This window comes from Solanum dulcamara, chromosome 11, assembly GCF_947179165.1.
Source record: "Solanum dulcamara chromosome 11, daSolDulc1.2, whole genome shotgun sequence".
Taxonomy (NCBI): Eukaryota; Viridiplantae; Streptophyta; class Magnoliopsida; order Solanales; family Solanaceae; genus Solanum; species Solanum dulcamara.
The window spans coordinates 58311425-58328014 of NC_077247.1; the positions used below are offsets into that span (position 1 = coordinate 58311425).

The 16590-nt window shown below is 34.4% G+C and overlaps 2 pseudogenes; both read left to right on the plus strand.

Moving 5' to 3' along the window:
• Nucleotides 1-2202: 2202 nt before the first annotated feature.
• Nucleotides 2203-8945, plus strand: LOC129872752 (uncharacterized; annotated as a pseudogene).
• A 15-nt stretch (nucleotides 8946-8960) lies between these two features.
• LOC129872881 (nuclear pore complex protein NUP98B-like) lies at nucleotides 8961-15562 on the plus strand (annotated as a pseudogene).
• Nucleotides 15563-16590: the final 1028 nt, after the last annotated feature.

A 16590-nucleotide genomic window follows, 5' to 3' on the forward strand; every position in this document is an offset into this window, starting at 1 on the left:
GTGATATAAAGAAGTTTAGAAGGCAAGAATGATAAGCAATCAGACCTCTAAAGCAAGATTAAAGTGTCCTCTTGGATAAGAAGACCTAAAACACCAGTCAAACCTCGCCTAGCACCGAAAGAGATAGACTAGAAACGACATGATTCTTCAATTTAGCTACGAAAATTTGTAAATGTTATTCCATAATTAAGGTATATTTTTAAATAATTTAAATATAATATATTTTATATATTAAAGGCACGAAAAAAATAAATTAAACATGTTTACTCGTATATCAAAAGACATAAATTGAAAAGGGTATTAAATTAAATAAAAAAATTGAGGAAGAAAAAAGACGTGCTTTTTAATCTTGGAAGTGATTAGCTTAAACGGTAAGCTACATGCTTGCGGTTAAAGTCCATCTCTTCTTCTCTATTTATATACGAGTAAACTGCCATTTACTTACAATAAATACTGTTGTTCCATATTTTCCTGGAAGTAAATATTCATTCCTTATGCCTTTTATATTGTCCTGTGTTTCTGGGTTTTCTCAATGTAAGTAATTTTTCTTGATAACTGAACATCTGGGTGCTTCCCTGGAATCTTGCATGTTGGTTCTAGCATATCCATGATTCTTGATAACTGAATCTAGGCATGTTCCTCTCTTCTTCTTCTTCTTCTTCTTTTTTTTTTCTTTTCTTGTTTTCGTGTTTATGCTTTCTTTGTGGGTCTTGCTTAATTTCTCCTTCTAATCTGTTTCTATATATTGCCAACACTTTTTACTTTCAGCAATTCCCATGTTTTAGTATCGCGAAGAATACGTTCTTGGTATAAATTACTACACAGAGACTACCAGGTGGATAGATTAATTTATGATAGATAGTTTGATTTATGTGGTCTCTCCATATCCATGACTCTTGACAACAAGAATTTTTTTTCATATATTGACAAACACACTGTTTAATTTATCCACTTTCTTGCATTCTTGCATATTCTTGATAACTGAATCTGGGCATGTTCCTCTTTTTTTTTCTTTCTTTGTTCCGTGTTTATGCTTTCTTTGTGGGTCTTGCATATTGGTTCTAGTTAGTTGATGTATTGTTTATGTGGCTTAATTTCTCCTTCTAATCTGTTTTTATATATTGCCAACACTTCTTACTTTCACCAATTTCCCATGTTCTTGGAATTAATTACTACACAGAGACTACCAGGTGGATAGATTTTATCGGGTGCACTCGGATTACTCCGGAATACTAGTAGTATTCTTTATTAAACTGTTCTTGAGAAAAAAAGAAGAAAAACTGTCCTTAGACTGTTAGCAATTAAAGTTTTAAAGCTTGGTTCATTAATTTTGACCTAATTAAAAAATTTGATAACCTATTGTCACGGTGTTTAATTTATTCATCTTATGTAAATTCAAATTTTGCTTCTTCAAATATGTAATTGCTACGACAATATGCACATAGTAGTTGTCTTCTTGATTCCTGTAAATAAGTTGATTAAACAAATTCTTTGGTTACATAATTAATATACCAATTGACTGTGTTTTGACGATCTTTTGACAGCTTCAAGCTCGTCATTTAGCAACATGAGCCTATTTGGTTCTACATCCGGAATTCAACAGACTAGCAACTCCAGTGTGTTTGGAACAATAACCTCATCTCCTTTTGGAAGCTCAACATCTTTTGGCTGTAAAGACTTTTGTTATAACATTTTTAAGCTTGCATGATCACATACAAACTAAAAAGAATATTGTGCAATTTTCTTAGAAAAAAAATCACTATCATCAACATATTTTCTTTATGCAACTTTCTGCAGTTAAAAACTGCCTCTGTTTCTACCTTGATTTGAAACATTAATGTTTTATCAATTGAATTTTCCATAAAATGCTCTCTCATCTCTGTCCAAACAAGCTCAGAAGAAAAGCCACTTAAGATATTTCATGGGAATAACCTATAGACACTATTTGATATGTTGTTCCCATGATTTCTCTGCCAAATGGATTAAGTACATCTTTCTTTTTCGCCTGTGGTCCAGGTGAGGATTGGCATATAATATATGCTACCCCTAATACTGCCAATTTCATGAAAGAAGAGATATAATACTTCCTTTTCTAGAGCAGCGAGGCGGCTTTGGAATTGGTTGAAAAGCTAAATATGCTCCTTGTGAAAGTAGCTGTGCACATTGAGCTGTACTCATCTCCAAAAATGTTAAAAGTAATAACTGCAATACCTCAGTGGGATTTCTTATGGTGGGTAGTGTTATTGCATACTATTTCTGAACCCGGTCTTGAGCCAGCTATTGATGCTTGTTGTTGTCTTTAATTAGTGATTAGAAAATCAATTCAATCTGCTTTCCCAACTGCAGGACCATTAACCTTTAATGCAGCAACGAATGCTACATCTGGTCAAACACAAAACATATTTTCGGGTTCGTCTACTTTACCGACATTTGGAAAGAAATATGACGCTAATAGTATGGTCAATGAACCTCTGGTGTGGTCCAGGGATGACAATGTCTCAGACTCCTCCATTCTTGGATATCCAAGAGCTCCTGCATTAGGTGTTCCAAGAAACTCACACTTTGGCCCCCCAAGATTTGATTCCTATTCCTTTGGCCAACCAGCAGTATCCATGTCAGGAAGAAAAGGTTTACTTTATTGTCTATTTTCTCATGTATTGGAGCAGATGATATAAGATTATATATTGTTCAACGTGCGTTACTATATGCTCAACATTGATCTGAAATCCATGTTGCTCTTTTGTTAAATGTAATATTAGTACCAAGTACTATTTGTTCTTATTCTATATTTTTGGATATCCTAAGTGTTTAATCTTAGATCAAATTTGCAAACTAGGAAACGAAATTACAACTCCTTTGCTCAAGAGCTCTGTTTTGGAAAGTCTGCATTTGGTATTAATCAGAAAGTAAGTATAACAACATCAGACATTGCATATCCACAGATAGATAGTACAAGACCCGGTGGTGCAAACATTCAATCCATTTGTGGAATGCAGACTTATCAAGATAAAAGTCATGACGAGTTGAGGTTTGAGGACTACCAGTTAGGTGATAAAGGTATCCTCAACTGTTCTCATATATTAACAACATACTTTTTAATTTCCCCACTTTTGTGCATTCTTGATAACTGAATCTGGGCATGTTTCTCTCTAATTCTTCTTTTTTGGTAATGTGTTTGCGTTTCTTCGTGGGTCTCATATGTTGGTTCTAGTTAGTTGATATATAGTTTATGTGGTTTTATTTATCCTTCTCCATATCTAAAATATATACTTGAGAACACGAAGATCTGTTTCTATATATTGAGAACAGTTTTTACTTTCAGCAATTTCTCATGTTTATTATCGCGAAGAGTTCTTGGTATTACACTATCTCCTTTTCTATTTGTTTGTTTGGTTTTGACTTGCTGTGGAATTTAAGAAAGTAAGGAGTACTTTTGAATCTTGTGGTCTTGAACTAAAGATATGTAGTATATACTGAAATGTCCTTTAATCTTTTGATCTTACTCATGCCATGTGAAAGTTGGAATTATAGAGTTTCTGAAACAAGATAGAAGCATTCTTTTTTAAACGGAATAAAAAGAAAAGTAAGACAAACAAATTAAAACGGAAGAAGTTCATAGACTACCATAAATGACCAGGTGGAAAGATAGATAGTGTACACTCGTATTACTCTGGAATACTAGTAGTATTCTTATTAAACTGCCCTTTGAAAAAAACTATCCTTGGACTTCTAACAATAAAAGTTTTAAAGCTTGGTGCAATCTTTCGAGGTCCTGGTAACTTAATTAAAAATTTGACAACCTATTATCACGGTATTTATTCATCTTATGTGGATTCAGTTTCTGCTTATGTTATATCTACCTTTATATGTGCATATATTCCTGTAATTAAGTTGATTAAAGGAATTCTTTGGCTCTGTCCAAATACACTCAGAACAAAGACCACTTATGCAATATGGGAATGATCTACAGACACTCTTTGAATATGTAATTCCCATGATTTCTCTGCCAATTGGATTAAGTACAGCTTTCTTTCTCACCTGTGGTCCAAGTGAGGATTGAGATATGTAGATGCTACACTCAATACTGCCAATTTCATGAAAGAGGAGATCATATTCACTTTTCTAGAGCAGCGAGGCGGCTTTGGAATTGGATGAAAAGCTAAATCTGCTCCTTGTGAAAGTAGCTATGCACATTGAGCTGAACTCTTCTCCATAAATGTCAGTAATAGCTGCAATATCTTAGTGGGATTTCTTGTGCCAACTATTGATGCCTTGTTGTCTTTAATTAGTGATTAGCAAATCAATGCAATCTGTTTTCCTATCTGCAGGGACATTAGCCTTTAATGCAGCAACGAATGCTACATCTGGTCAAAACAAAACATATCTCTGAGCTCATCCACTTACCAAACATTTGGAAAGAAATATGACATCAACAGCGTAGCCTATAAACCTCTGATGTGGTCCAGGGATGTCAATGTCTCAGACTTCTCCATAGTTGGATATCTAAAACCTACTTCATTTGGTGTTGCAACTCACACTTTGGCACCCCAATATTTCATTCCTATTCCTTCAGCCAACCAGCAGTATCCATGTCAGGGAGCAAAGGTTTACTTTACGGTCCATTTTATCATGTATTGGAGCAGATGATATAAGATTATATACCGTTCAATGTGCATTACTACATGCTCTACATTGATTTGAAATCCATGTTGAACTTTTGTTAAATATTAGTACTAAGTATTATTTATTCCTACTTCATATTTTTGGATATCCCAAGTGTTTAATCTTTAGATCAAATTTGCAAGCCAGGAAAAGAAAATACAACACCTTTGCACAAGAGCTCTGGTTTTCTAAAGTTCGCATTTGGTATTAATCAGAAAGGAAGTAGAACAGCATCATACATTGCAACTCCAGATATAGATTGCACAATACCCGAAGGTACAAAAATTCAATCCATTTGTGGAATGCAGACTTACAAAGATAAAAGCCAGGAGGAGTTGAGGTTTGAGGTCTACCAGTTAGGTAATTAAGGTATCCTTTAACTTATTTTCTTATCTGTAGCTAACAAAGAAATCTACCTTGTAATTCATTAACTTTTTTAATACTTCATGGATGAATTTGCAGGTCAGAAATGTGGTTCTTCATGTGGTTTTTTTGGTACACTGGGATTTGGTGTCATCAACAACACACGGCCTTTCATATCACCAGTATTTAACCAAGCAATAGTTGATCGACCTTTTTATTCCCTTTTTCCAAGTACATTTGTAGTGGAAAGAGCAGGGGTTGACTCTCTGTCAAATGAAATTTCTAATGCAACTGCATCTACCCCATTTTCGAAGTCACAGCAGTCCTTTTCCCATATATTTCCCCCCAATACATCATTGTTAAACTCTTGTGGCACTGGAAGTAGAGTGGAATCTACTGCCTCAGATGTTTCTTTTTCTCCGTGGATCCATTCAAGGCCGTTTGCACCTTTAAATCCAGCTTCCAATACTTCCACCTTTTCTCCATTAAGAAATTCATGGTCTTTATCAACATCTGCCCCTCTATCTCCATGTTCAGTCTCACCTTCCACATATCCTTTGTTAGCAAAACCATCTGCCCATGTTTTTTATCAAAAGAACTCTTTTTCTCCCACTCCTGTTTTAATTACAGGAGGCGCTCCACAATCCACATTATGCTTGAATTGCCTAAAGCAGTCTCAGCCTGCTCCAGCAGGACTTTGTAAAGTTTCAAGCACTCCACTTGCTGCGAATCAAAATACTGTAAGTGTTTCTGAACGTATATGCAATTAGATCTCATTTATATAGCTCTGCCATTTGCTTTCTGTCATAAATAATATAAAAGGCACCTTGTAGTCTATAAAATCTGTAAAGCACTTCTATTGTGATGTTGTACATCTAAGTTGTTACTACTCGTGCAACCAGAAATGACTCCTAAAGTTAGAGCAACACTTCCAACAACCAACGCTTCTCACCCATCAACAGGTACTTAATGCAGTATGTCTTGCTCTTTTTGAAGTTGATTGTATGTTGGATTGTAATCCGTGTAACTAATCCTCCCCGCACCTGTTTTATTTAGAAGGTGCTAGTTGCTTAGAAATTGGACAAGGAATTTGTCAGCCAAGTATCAGTGACCAACCGAGAGCATCAAACTTAACCATCTATTGTTTTACTTTACTGTGTGTGTTATTAATTGCCTAATTTTGACTTCTAGACTTTCCTGACATTTTTTTATTTTCGCTGCCTCAGTTATTAAGAAAACAGTTGAGCAAGATGCAGAATTTGTTTCTTATGATCCAGTGGAAGGGAAGTGGAAATTCAGGGTGTCACACTTCTAATTGTGAGTTCAAATTTTCTTGGTTGATTTTGTGGCATAACCAAATGTTTGAATTGTAAAGATGTCCTCCAACTGATGTATTTTTACAATTTGCTCACTTTGAGTCTGAACCACTAGAATGCTCTCTCTTTCATGCACTTTGGTCCCCATTGATCCAAGTTGTTGTGGCTGGATTTCTTTCAAAGTTTATTCATTAAGTTGTGGTTCCCTTGCAAAGTTTTCTGCTTTTCTCTCTGGTTCGACATTATGCTATCGGTGGTGGTAAGTTATATCTCCTATTGTCTTTTCTTATTGCACTTGTTTGTGGGTAAATGGTTATAATGAATCCTCATATTAATCAATGCATTCAGGTCCCAACCATTTTGTTTCTAAATGTTCGTTCAACATAGGTACATTTTATGACATAATTAACTTTGGTCAATCATTTTCGTTTCTAAATGTCCTTGCATAGATTTACTTCTTTTGTTCTTATCGTCACATCACAGATTTTGTATAGAAATGCTAAAAGCTCATCTGTGGCAAGTTGATTCTGTCACAAGAGTAGGATTCTCAGGGTTTTCTGTCTTATATGGAATGTGTAGTAGTAGTCTTCCACCATCTCCTCGTCCATGAACATGATAAATATTAGGGTGGGAACCATTAAACTTTCAAATAATTTATAACGATGCGCCAAGTCCAATAAATTAGTAATTAGTATTTTTAATATGTACTATATTTCTTTTGTATGATAAAGATAATCTTTTCATTCTATTTTGTAAAATTTAAATTTTGGGCCCTTTTTTAAATATAAAATATAAACTTAAAGAATGTTGTGTGGTTCCGAATTAATATCTCAAATGATGTAATAAGTTTTATTGCTGGAAAATAATTGTTTTAATATGAACAAAATAGTGAAATAAGAATAAGAAATTCAAATAATGTTAACCTATTTTAAAAATTATTACTAAAAAGGGTATTTTTTATAGCTATTTTATTAGTTGAAGTGTCTTTTTGAGTTAGAAATCTAACGACAAAAATATTTTGAACAAAAAATATAGTAAAATATAAAATGACCCATTCTAAATAATTTTGATAAAAACATATATTTATCTTGTATTCATCTGATTTCTTAATTTTATTTTTTGTTGTTTTGAATTTTCTAGCTTTCCGCATTGTGGCTTGGTGAGCTCCTTTTTCTTCTACATATATTTTTATGTTGCCTACATTTATCATTTTATAGTTTTATAATATCTAATTAATGTTAAATTATTTAATTTTTAATTAATTCACTTTTGATATTTCTGTTAGTGATTCTTCAATTTAGCTATGTACATTTGTAAATGCTATTCTATAATTGAGAAGTGATTTTTAAATAATCTAAATATAATGTAATTTCTGTATTAAAAGGGATGAAAAAATAAATTAAATGTGTGTATGAAAAGGACATAATTTGAAAAGGGTATTAAATTTGGGGAGGAAAAAAATGTGTTTTTATTCTAGAAAGCGATTAGCTTGCGGTAGAGATTATGCAACCGGCTGTATTTATATACATTGCCATTTATTTACACCTCGGAAAACAATAAATATTTCTCTTCTTCTTTGCTCTCTCTGTCTCAAACAATGTCAATATTTTCCTTGAATAATGCCGCTCCAAGTAAGTAAATATTCATTCCTTATGCTTTTAATATTGTCCTGTGTTTCTGGGTTTTCTCAATGTAAGTAATTTTTCTTGATAACTGAACATCTGGGTACTTCTCTGGAATCTTGCATGTTGGTTCTAGCATATCCATGATTCTTGACAACAAGAATTTTTTCGACAAACACACTGTTTAATTTCTCCACTTTCTTGCATTCTTGATAACTGAACCTGGGCATGTTCCGCTCTTCTTCTTCTTTTTTCTTGGTCCCCTGTTTAAGCTTTCTTTGTGGGTCTTGCATATTGGTTCTAATTAGTTGATATATTGTTTATGTGGCTTAATTTCTACTTCTAACTTTCAGCAATTTCCCATGTTTTAGTATCGTGAAGACTATGTTCTTGATTATATTGGGTGCACTCAGATTACTCTGGAATACTAATAGTATTCTTTATTAAACTGTTCTTGGAAAAAAAGAAGAAAATCTGTCCTTAGACTGTTAACAATTAAAGTTTGAAAGCTTGGTGCAGTCTTGTGAAGTCCTTTAGTTTTGACCTAATTAAAAATTTGATAACCTATTGTCAAATAGGTAATTTTACACTAACAAATTCGCTATGTCGGCTTTGGAATTGGTTGAAAAGCTAAATCTGCTCCTTGTGAAACTAGCTATGCACATTGATCTGTACCTTCTCAATGTGCAATATCTCTGTGGGATTTGTTGTGCCAGCTATTGATGTCTTTTAGTTGTCTTTAATTAGTGATTAGCAAATAATTCAATTTGCTTTCCTAATTGCAGGTACATTAGCCTTTAATGCAACAACGGATGCTACATCTGGTCAAACACAAAACATATCTCCGGGCTTATCCACTTTACAAACATTTGGAAAGAAATATGACGTTAACAGTGTGGCCAATGAACCTCTGTTGTGGTCCAGGGATGCCAATGTCTCAGACTCCTCCGTATTTGGATCTCTAAAACCTACTTCATAAGGTTTTCCAAGCAACTCAACACCCCCCCACCCCCACCCCAAGATTTGATTCCTATTCCTTTGGCCAACCAGCAGTATCCATGTCAGGGAGCAAAGGTTTACTTTACTGTCCATTTTCTCATGTATTGGAGCAGATTAATCAACATGTTGAGGGAGAATTTGGTTCTGTAATCTAGACCATTATATATCGTTCGATGTTCATTATTATATGCTCTAATAGTGATCTGAAATCCTTGTTGAGCTTTTATTGAATACTACTAAGTACTATTTTTTCCTACTTTATATTTTTGGATATCCTAAGTGTTTAATCTTAGATTAAATTTGCAAACCAGGTAAAGAAATTACAACACATTTGCTCAAGAGCTCTGGTTTTTGAAAGTCCGCATTTGGTATTAATCAGAAAGGAAGTAGAACAGCATCATCCATTGCAACTCCAGAGATAGATAGCACAAGACCCGGTGGTGCAAACATTCAATCCATTTGTGGAATGCAGACTTTTAACGATAAAAGCCAGGAGGAGTTGAGGTTTGAGGACTACCAGTTAGGTGATAAAGGGATCCTTAACTTGTTCTCATATATTAACAACATACTTTTTAATCTCTCCACTTTTGTGCATTCTTGATAACTGAATCTGGACATGTTCCTCTCTTCTTCTTCTTTTTTGGTTCTGTGTTTATGCTTCTTTGTGGGTCTCATGCGTTGGCTTTAGTTAGTTGATATATAGTTTATGTGGTTTAATTTTCCTTCTCCATATCCATGATATATACTTGAGAACACGAAGATCTGTCTATATACTGAGAACACTTTTTACTTTCAGCAATTTCCCATGTTTATTATCGCGAGGAGTTGTTGGTATTATACTCTCTCCGTTTCAACTTGTTTGTCTTGTTTTGACTTGGTACGGGGTTTAAGAAAGTATGAAAGATTTTTCAATCTTATGGTCTTGAACTAAAGATATGTAGATTGTACCAAAATGTCCGTTAATCCTTTGGTCTTAAATCATGTCATGCGAAAGTTGGAATTAAAGAGTTGCCAAAATAGGAAAGATGCATTCTTTTTTAAATGGACTAAAAAGAAAAGTAAGACAAGCAAATTAAACGGAGGAAGTACGTAGACTACCATAAATGACCAGGTGGATAGATAATATTGTGTTCACTCGGATTACTCTGAAATACTAGTAGTATTCATATTAATTTCCCCCTAGAAAAAAGCTATCCTTAGATTTCTAACAATAAAAGTTATTACACATGGTGGAATCTTTCGAAGTACCTGTGACTTAATTAAAAATTTGACAATATATTGTCACGGTATTTATTCATCTTATGTGGATTCAGATTCTGCTTCTTCAAATATGTTATTGCTACCTTTATATGTGCATATCTTCCTGTTATTAATTTGATTAAACAAATTCATTGGTCTCTGTCCAAATACACTCAGAAGAAAGGCCACTTAAGCTGTTGCATGGGGATGACCTATAGACACTCTTTGGATATTTTTTTCCAATGATTTCTCTGCCAAATGGATTAAATACAGCTTTCTTTCTCACCTGTAGTCCATGTGACAATTGACATATATAGATGCTACACTTAATACTGCCAATTTCATGAAAGGAGAGATCATATTAACTTTTCTAGAGCAGCGAGGCGGCTTTGGAATTGGTTGAAAAGCTAAATCTTCTCCTTGTGAAAGTAGCTATGCATATTGAGCTGTACTCTTCTCCTTAAATGTCAGTAATTACTGCCATACCTCAGTGGGATTTCTTTTGCCAGCTATTGATGCCTTGTAGTTGTCTTCAATTCGTGATTAGCAAATCAATTCAATCTGCTTTCCTAACTGCAGGGACATTAGCCTTTAATGCAGCAACGAATGCTACATCTGGTCAAGCACAAAACATATATCCGGGCTCATCCACTTTACAAACATTTGGAAAGAAATATGACGTTAACAGAAGTGGTCAATGAACCTCTGTTGTGGTCCAGGGATGCCTATGTCTCAGACTCCTCCATATTTGGATCTCTAAAACCTACCTCATTTGGTGTTTCAAGCAACTCACACTTTGGCACCCCATGATTTGATTCCTACTCCTTTAGCCAACCAGCAGTAACCATGTCAGGGAGCAAAGGCTTACTTTATTGTCCATTTTCTCATGTATTGGAGCAGACTAATCAACATTTTGAGGGAGAATTTTTTTCTGTAAACTATATGCTCTATATTGATGTGAAAATCCTTGTTGACCTTTTATTAAATACTACTAAGTACTATTTATTCCTACTTCATTTTTTGGATATTTATGTGTTCAATCTTGATCAAATTTGCAAATCAGGAAAAGAAAGTACACCACCTTTTCTCAAGAGCTCTGGTTTTGGAAACTCAACATTTGGCATTAGTGCGAAAGGAGGTAGAATAGTATCATATATTGCAACTTCAGAGAACCATATCACAGGACTTGGTGGTGGAAAAAATCAATCCATTTGTGGAATGCAGACTTATAAAGATAAAAGCCAGGAGGAGTTGAGGTTTGAGGACTACCAGTTAGGTGATAAAGGTATCCTTAACTTATTCTCTTATGTGGATTCAGATTATGCTTCTTCAAATATGTTATTGCTACCTTTATATGTGCATATCTTCCTGTAATTAAGTTAATTAAACAAATTATTTGGCCGCTAAGCTATTGCATGGGAATGATCTACTGTCACTTTTTGAATATGTTATTCCCATGATTTCTCTGCCAAATAGATAAAATACAACTTTCTTTCTCGCCTGTGGTCTAGCTGAGGAACGGCATATATAGATGCTACACTTAATACTGCCAATTTCATGAAAGGAGAGATGTCATATTTACTTTTCTAGAGCAGCGAAACGGCTTTGGAATTGGTCGAAAAGCTAATCTTTTCCTTGTGAAGTAGCTATGCACATTGAGTTGTACTCTTCTCCAAAAATGTTTGTAATAACTGCAATACCTCAGTGCGGTTTCTTATGGTGGGTAATTTTATTGCTTACTATTTCTGGAACCAATCTTGTGCCAGCTATTGATACCTCATAATTGTCTTTAATTTTAGCAAATCAATTCAATCTGCTTTCCTAACTGCAGGAACATTAGCCTTTAATGCAGCAACGAATGCTACATATGGTCAAACACAAAAGATATCTCCGGGCTCATCCACTTTACAAACATTTGGAAAGAAATATGACATTAACAGCGTGGCCAATGAACCTCTGTTGTGGTCCAGACATGCCAATGTCTCAGACTCCTCCTCATTTGGATCTCTAAAAGCTACTTCGTTTGGTGTTTCAAGCAACTCACACTCTGGCACCCCAAGATTTAATTCGTATTCCTTTGGCAACCCGCAGTATCCATGTCAGGGAGCAAAGGTTTGCTTTATTGTCCATTTCTCATTTATTGGAGCAGATTATTCAACATTTTGAGGGAGAATTTTGTTGATTAGATGATCCGATTGATATAAGATTATATACCATTCAATGTGCATTATTATATGCTCTATATTGATCTGAAATCCATGTTGATCTTTTGTTAAATATTAGTACTAAGTACTATTTGTTCCTACTTTATATATTTGGATATCCTGAGTGTTCAATCTTAGATCAAATTTGCAAACCAGGAGAAGAAAGTACAACACCTTTGCACAAGAGCTCTGGTTTTGTAAAGTCCGCATTTGGTGCTAATCAGAAAGGAAGTAGAATAGTGTCATACATTGCAACTCCAGATATAGATAGCACAATACCTGATGATGCAAAAATTCAATCCATTTGTGGAGTGCAGACTTATAAAGATAAAGGCCAGGACGTGTTGAGGTTTGAGGACTACCAGATAGGTGATAAAGGTATCCTTAACTTGTTTTCTTATCTGTAGATAACAAAGAAATCTACCTTGTATTTCATTAACACTTTTTATACTTCATGGGTGACTTTGCAGGTTAGAAATGTGGTTCTTCATTTAGTGTTTCAGGCACACAGGGATTTGGTGTCATCGACAACACGAGGCCTTTCAAATCACCAATATTTAACCAATCATCTGTTGATCAACCTTTTTATTCCCATTTTTGAAGTACATTTGCAGTGGAAAGAACAGGGCGTGATACTCAATCAAATGAAAATTGTATAGCAACTGCATCTACCCCATTTCCGAAGTCACAGCAGTGCATTTCCCATACATTCCCCCCCCCAATACATCATTGCTAAACTCTTGTGGCACTGGAAGTGGAGTGGAATCTACTGCCTCAGATGTTTCTTTTTTATCCGTGGATCCATTCAGGGCCGTTTGTACCTTTAAAACCAGCTTCCATTCTTCCACTACTTCCACCTTTTCTCCATTAATGAATCCATGGTCTTTATCAACATCTGCCCCTCTATCTCCATGTTCAGTCTCACCTTCCACATATCCTTTGTTAGCAAAACCATCCGCCCAATGCTTTTGATCAAATTTCTCCCACTCCTGTTCTAACTACAGGAGGCGCTCCACAATCCACATTATGCTTGAATTGCCTAAAGCAGTCTCAGCCTTCTCCACCAGGGCTTTGCAAAGTTTCAAGCACTCCACTTGCTGCAAATCAAAATACTGTAAGTGTTTCTGAACGTATATGCAATTAGATCTCATTTATATATCTCTGCCATTTGCTTTCTGTCATAAATAATATAAAAGGCACCTTGTGGTCTATAAAATCAGTAAAGCACTTCTATTGTGATGTTGTCATCTAAGTTGTTGCTACTCTTGCAGCCTGTTCTTTGGTCCTCTGGAGCCAGAAATGACTCCTAAAGTTGGCGCAACACTTGCAACAACCAATGCTTCTCACCCATCAACAGGTTCTTAGTGCAGTATGTCTTGCTATTTTTGAAATCTTATATATATATATATATATATATATATATATATATATAAAAGAGAATCCTAGACCCGCTTACATTACATAATAGCAAGAGTATGTCTTGCTATTTGTCCTTTTTAGTCATTTTCTTCCCTTTTCTCCTAATTTTTAAATGGGAGGAAAAAAAATTAACGCTTCAACTTGAATCGTCACTCCAGCAAAAGAACAAAAAGATGCCTCTTTTCATACAAGCAATGATAATCCTCACGTGTTGAAATCAACACCATTAGGCATAGCCACAATTCTACAGGGCGAATTTACAACAGAATAACAGTGGGCCTCTCTCCCCTTCTCGTTTCTCTTTTCCGTTTGACATGTTCATTCAATTGCCTTTTCCTGTTCCCATTGTTGTCCGGAATAAGTTTGCAGATCTTTTTCTTCTTTTAATTTCGGCTATAACGTGTATTTTTCTGTAAAAATTGTTTTGGGGCTATCTTTATGTGGCATTTCATTGTTACCAAGTTACCAAGTCCGTATTTGGATCTCTAAAACCTACTTCATAAGGTTTTCCAAGCAACTCAACACCCCCACCCCCCCAAGATTTGATTCCTATTCCTTTGGCCAACCAACAGTATCCATGTCAGGGAGCAAAGGTTTACTTTACTGTCCATTTTCTCATGTATTGGAGCAGATTAATCAACATGTTGAGGGAGAATATCTTAGTCTTCTTACTAATTGTTTGTTCTTAATTTGATGTCAAGTGTTATGTTTAGTTGTTTTCTCTAGGATTATGTACTGAATTCTTAATTTAGTTTACTAAATTTGATTTTAGCATAAGCTAAAGAGTTTAATGGCATATCCTCGTCTTCTTCTAATTTTGTTCAAATAATCTGTCACGATATTTCTTTTTAAGTTCCCCTGCCATCAACTATCTTAGATTTTGATCCAGTTTTCATAATGGGAGGGCTTATGTAAATTTGTCACTCTTTTGACTATCTTGAATTTGAGTTTGGAGGAAGCTCGTCTTGATGTTTTGCACTTGGTAAATTGGTTAGTCATTTAATTTTGGATTCGATATGATTAGGACTCACTCGTTTTGTTCGGTGCCTTGATCTTGTTTGTTATCTAAATGGTATATTTGCTATGCTAAAATAATTTGTCACTTTTGCTTCATTGAGTTATGTAGTATACACGTCCTGCTATCTGATGCCTTTGGAAACTTGGAGTTTTCATGTTAAATTATGGATGTTCTGTGATTGTTTCCCATATGTTATGACACTGTTTTTCTTGGCTCATCTTTATTCTAATTAATATGGGCTAAATCACATTTCATTCCAAGCGTTTGGTGTTAGTTAAGTGCAGTGACCTACTTTTTCTTTCTTTAATTTACATTATTAGGATACTAATCCTTATCATCTTTTCTCGCATGACCTGCTCCTTTTGAGTTCAATCAGGATTCCCTCTTGCATATCGTTGAGTCGTTTGAGTTCGAGTCAGCCTCATCACTCATCCGAAGCAAAATGGAAGCTGATACAGGTCCAAAGGAAGCTAAAATACAGGGCAGAAAATGGGTCAAAGCTCATGAACTTCAACAGTCGGTAAAGTTGGGTCTCAAACCCAAACTTTATGACAGTAGCAGAATTGGACTCTTAAGTCCAAACGTTCTGGGCAGTAGAGATTTTGAGCCAAAAGGATAACTGTATGTCAGCAGACATTTCAGGTGTGTAAAATCCTCTTGAAATGGAAGTAAGAACCTCGTATCTTTTGAAATTTAGAAAAGATTTTTCTGTTTTAAATTTTTTGAAATTGAAAAGGTTTCTTATTTTTCTTTAAAAATTAAGTGGCGATTCTTTCATTGATTTTTCCCTAAAAAAAGTTTAAAGCGATTTTGAACCATTTTTCTTGACAAAATAAGCGCTACCTATAAATGGGCCCTATCCGATGCAAATTCAGGTTAGAACTACAATGTGAGTATCGGACATTGGATGAAAATTTTAAAAAAGAAAAAAAACTATTGTTAAAAAAAATGTGTCATGGCATCCCAAAGGATGTTTTATTGTGTCAAGTATATTTTAAGAAAATAGAAATAATTGGATGATATTATAGTCCTAAAAGGAACAAAAATAATATTTCTAAGCAATTTTTCAAATATGGTTGACTATTCAAATTTACTCTTACTTTTTTCGCTTTCCTTCACATAACCAGTGGCGGATTCAGGATTTCGATTCAGGGAGTTCAAAATATATATGAAGTGAAGACGCGAAAATTACAGGATAACTAAAGAGAGTGTGACTGTGAAAGTCAACACCGATTTTAACCTATTAAAGTTTAACTTGCCTAGTCATTCCGTGTTTAACATTTTTACTACTTTTTCCCCGCTACATCGAGTCCTTTCTAAAATTTATCATGCCTTCTTTTTTCTTTCACTTTGCAATGTTCTATTTTTTTATGAATTAATATCCTTTTTATCATATATTATCTTTGAAATGATAACTTTCTTCAAAAACAATTTTTATCATATATTATCTTTGAAATCATAACTTTCTTCAAAAGCAATTTTGGAATCTTTGTCAAGCACAAATAGAAATCTAATAAATAAATAAATAAATCAAATTGATTAGTCAAACACTAATTTGTTAATATACAAAAATACTTTGATAAAAAGTACTTTTCATTATAACAATTTTTTGAAATTTAGTCAATCAAGCTATTAGTTTTGTTATTTTCGCTTTTAAACATACTTATTAGTAGTACCCTTTTGTTATTCCATATTATATCTTCCTAAAATAATATAGAATTTTGCCCATAATTATGCAAATATTGTTT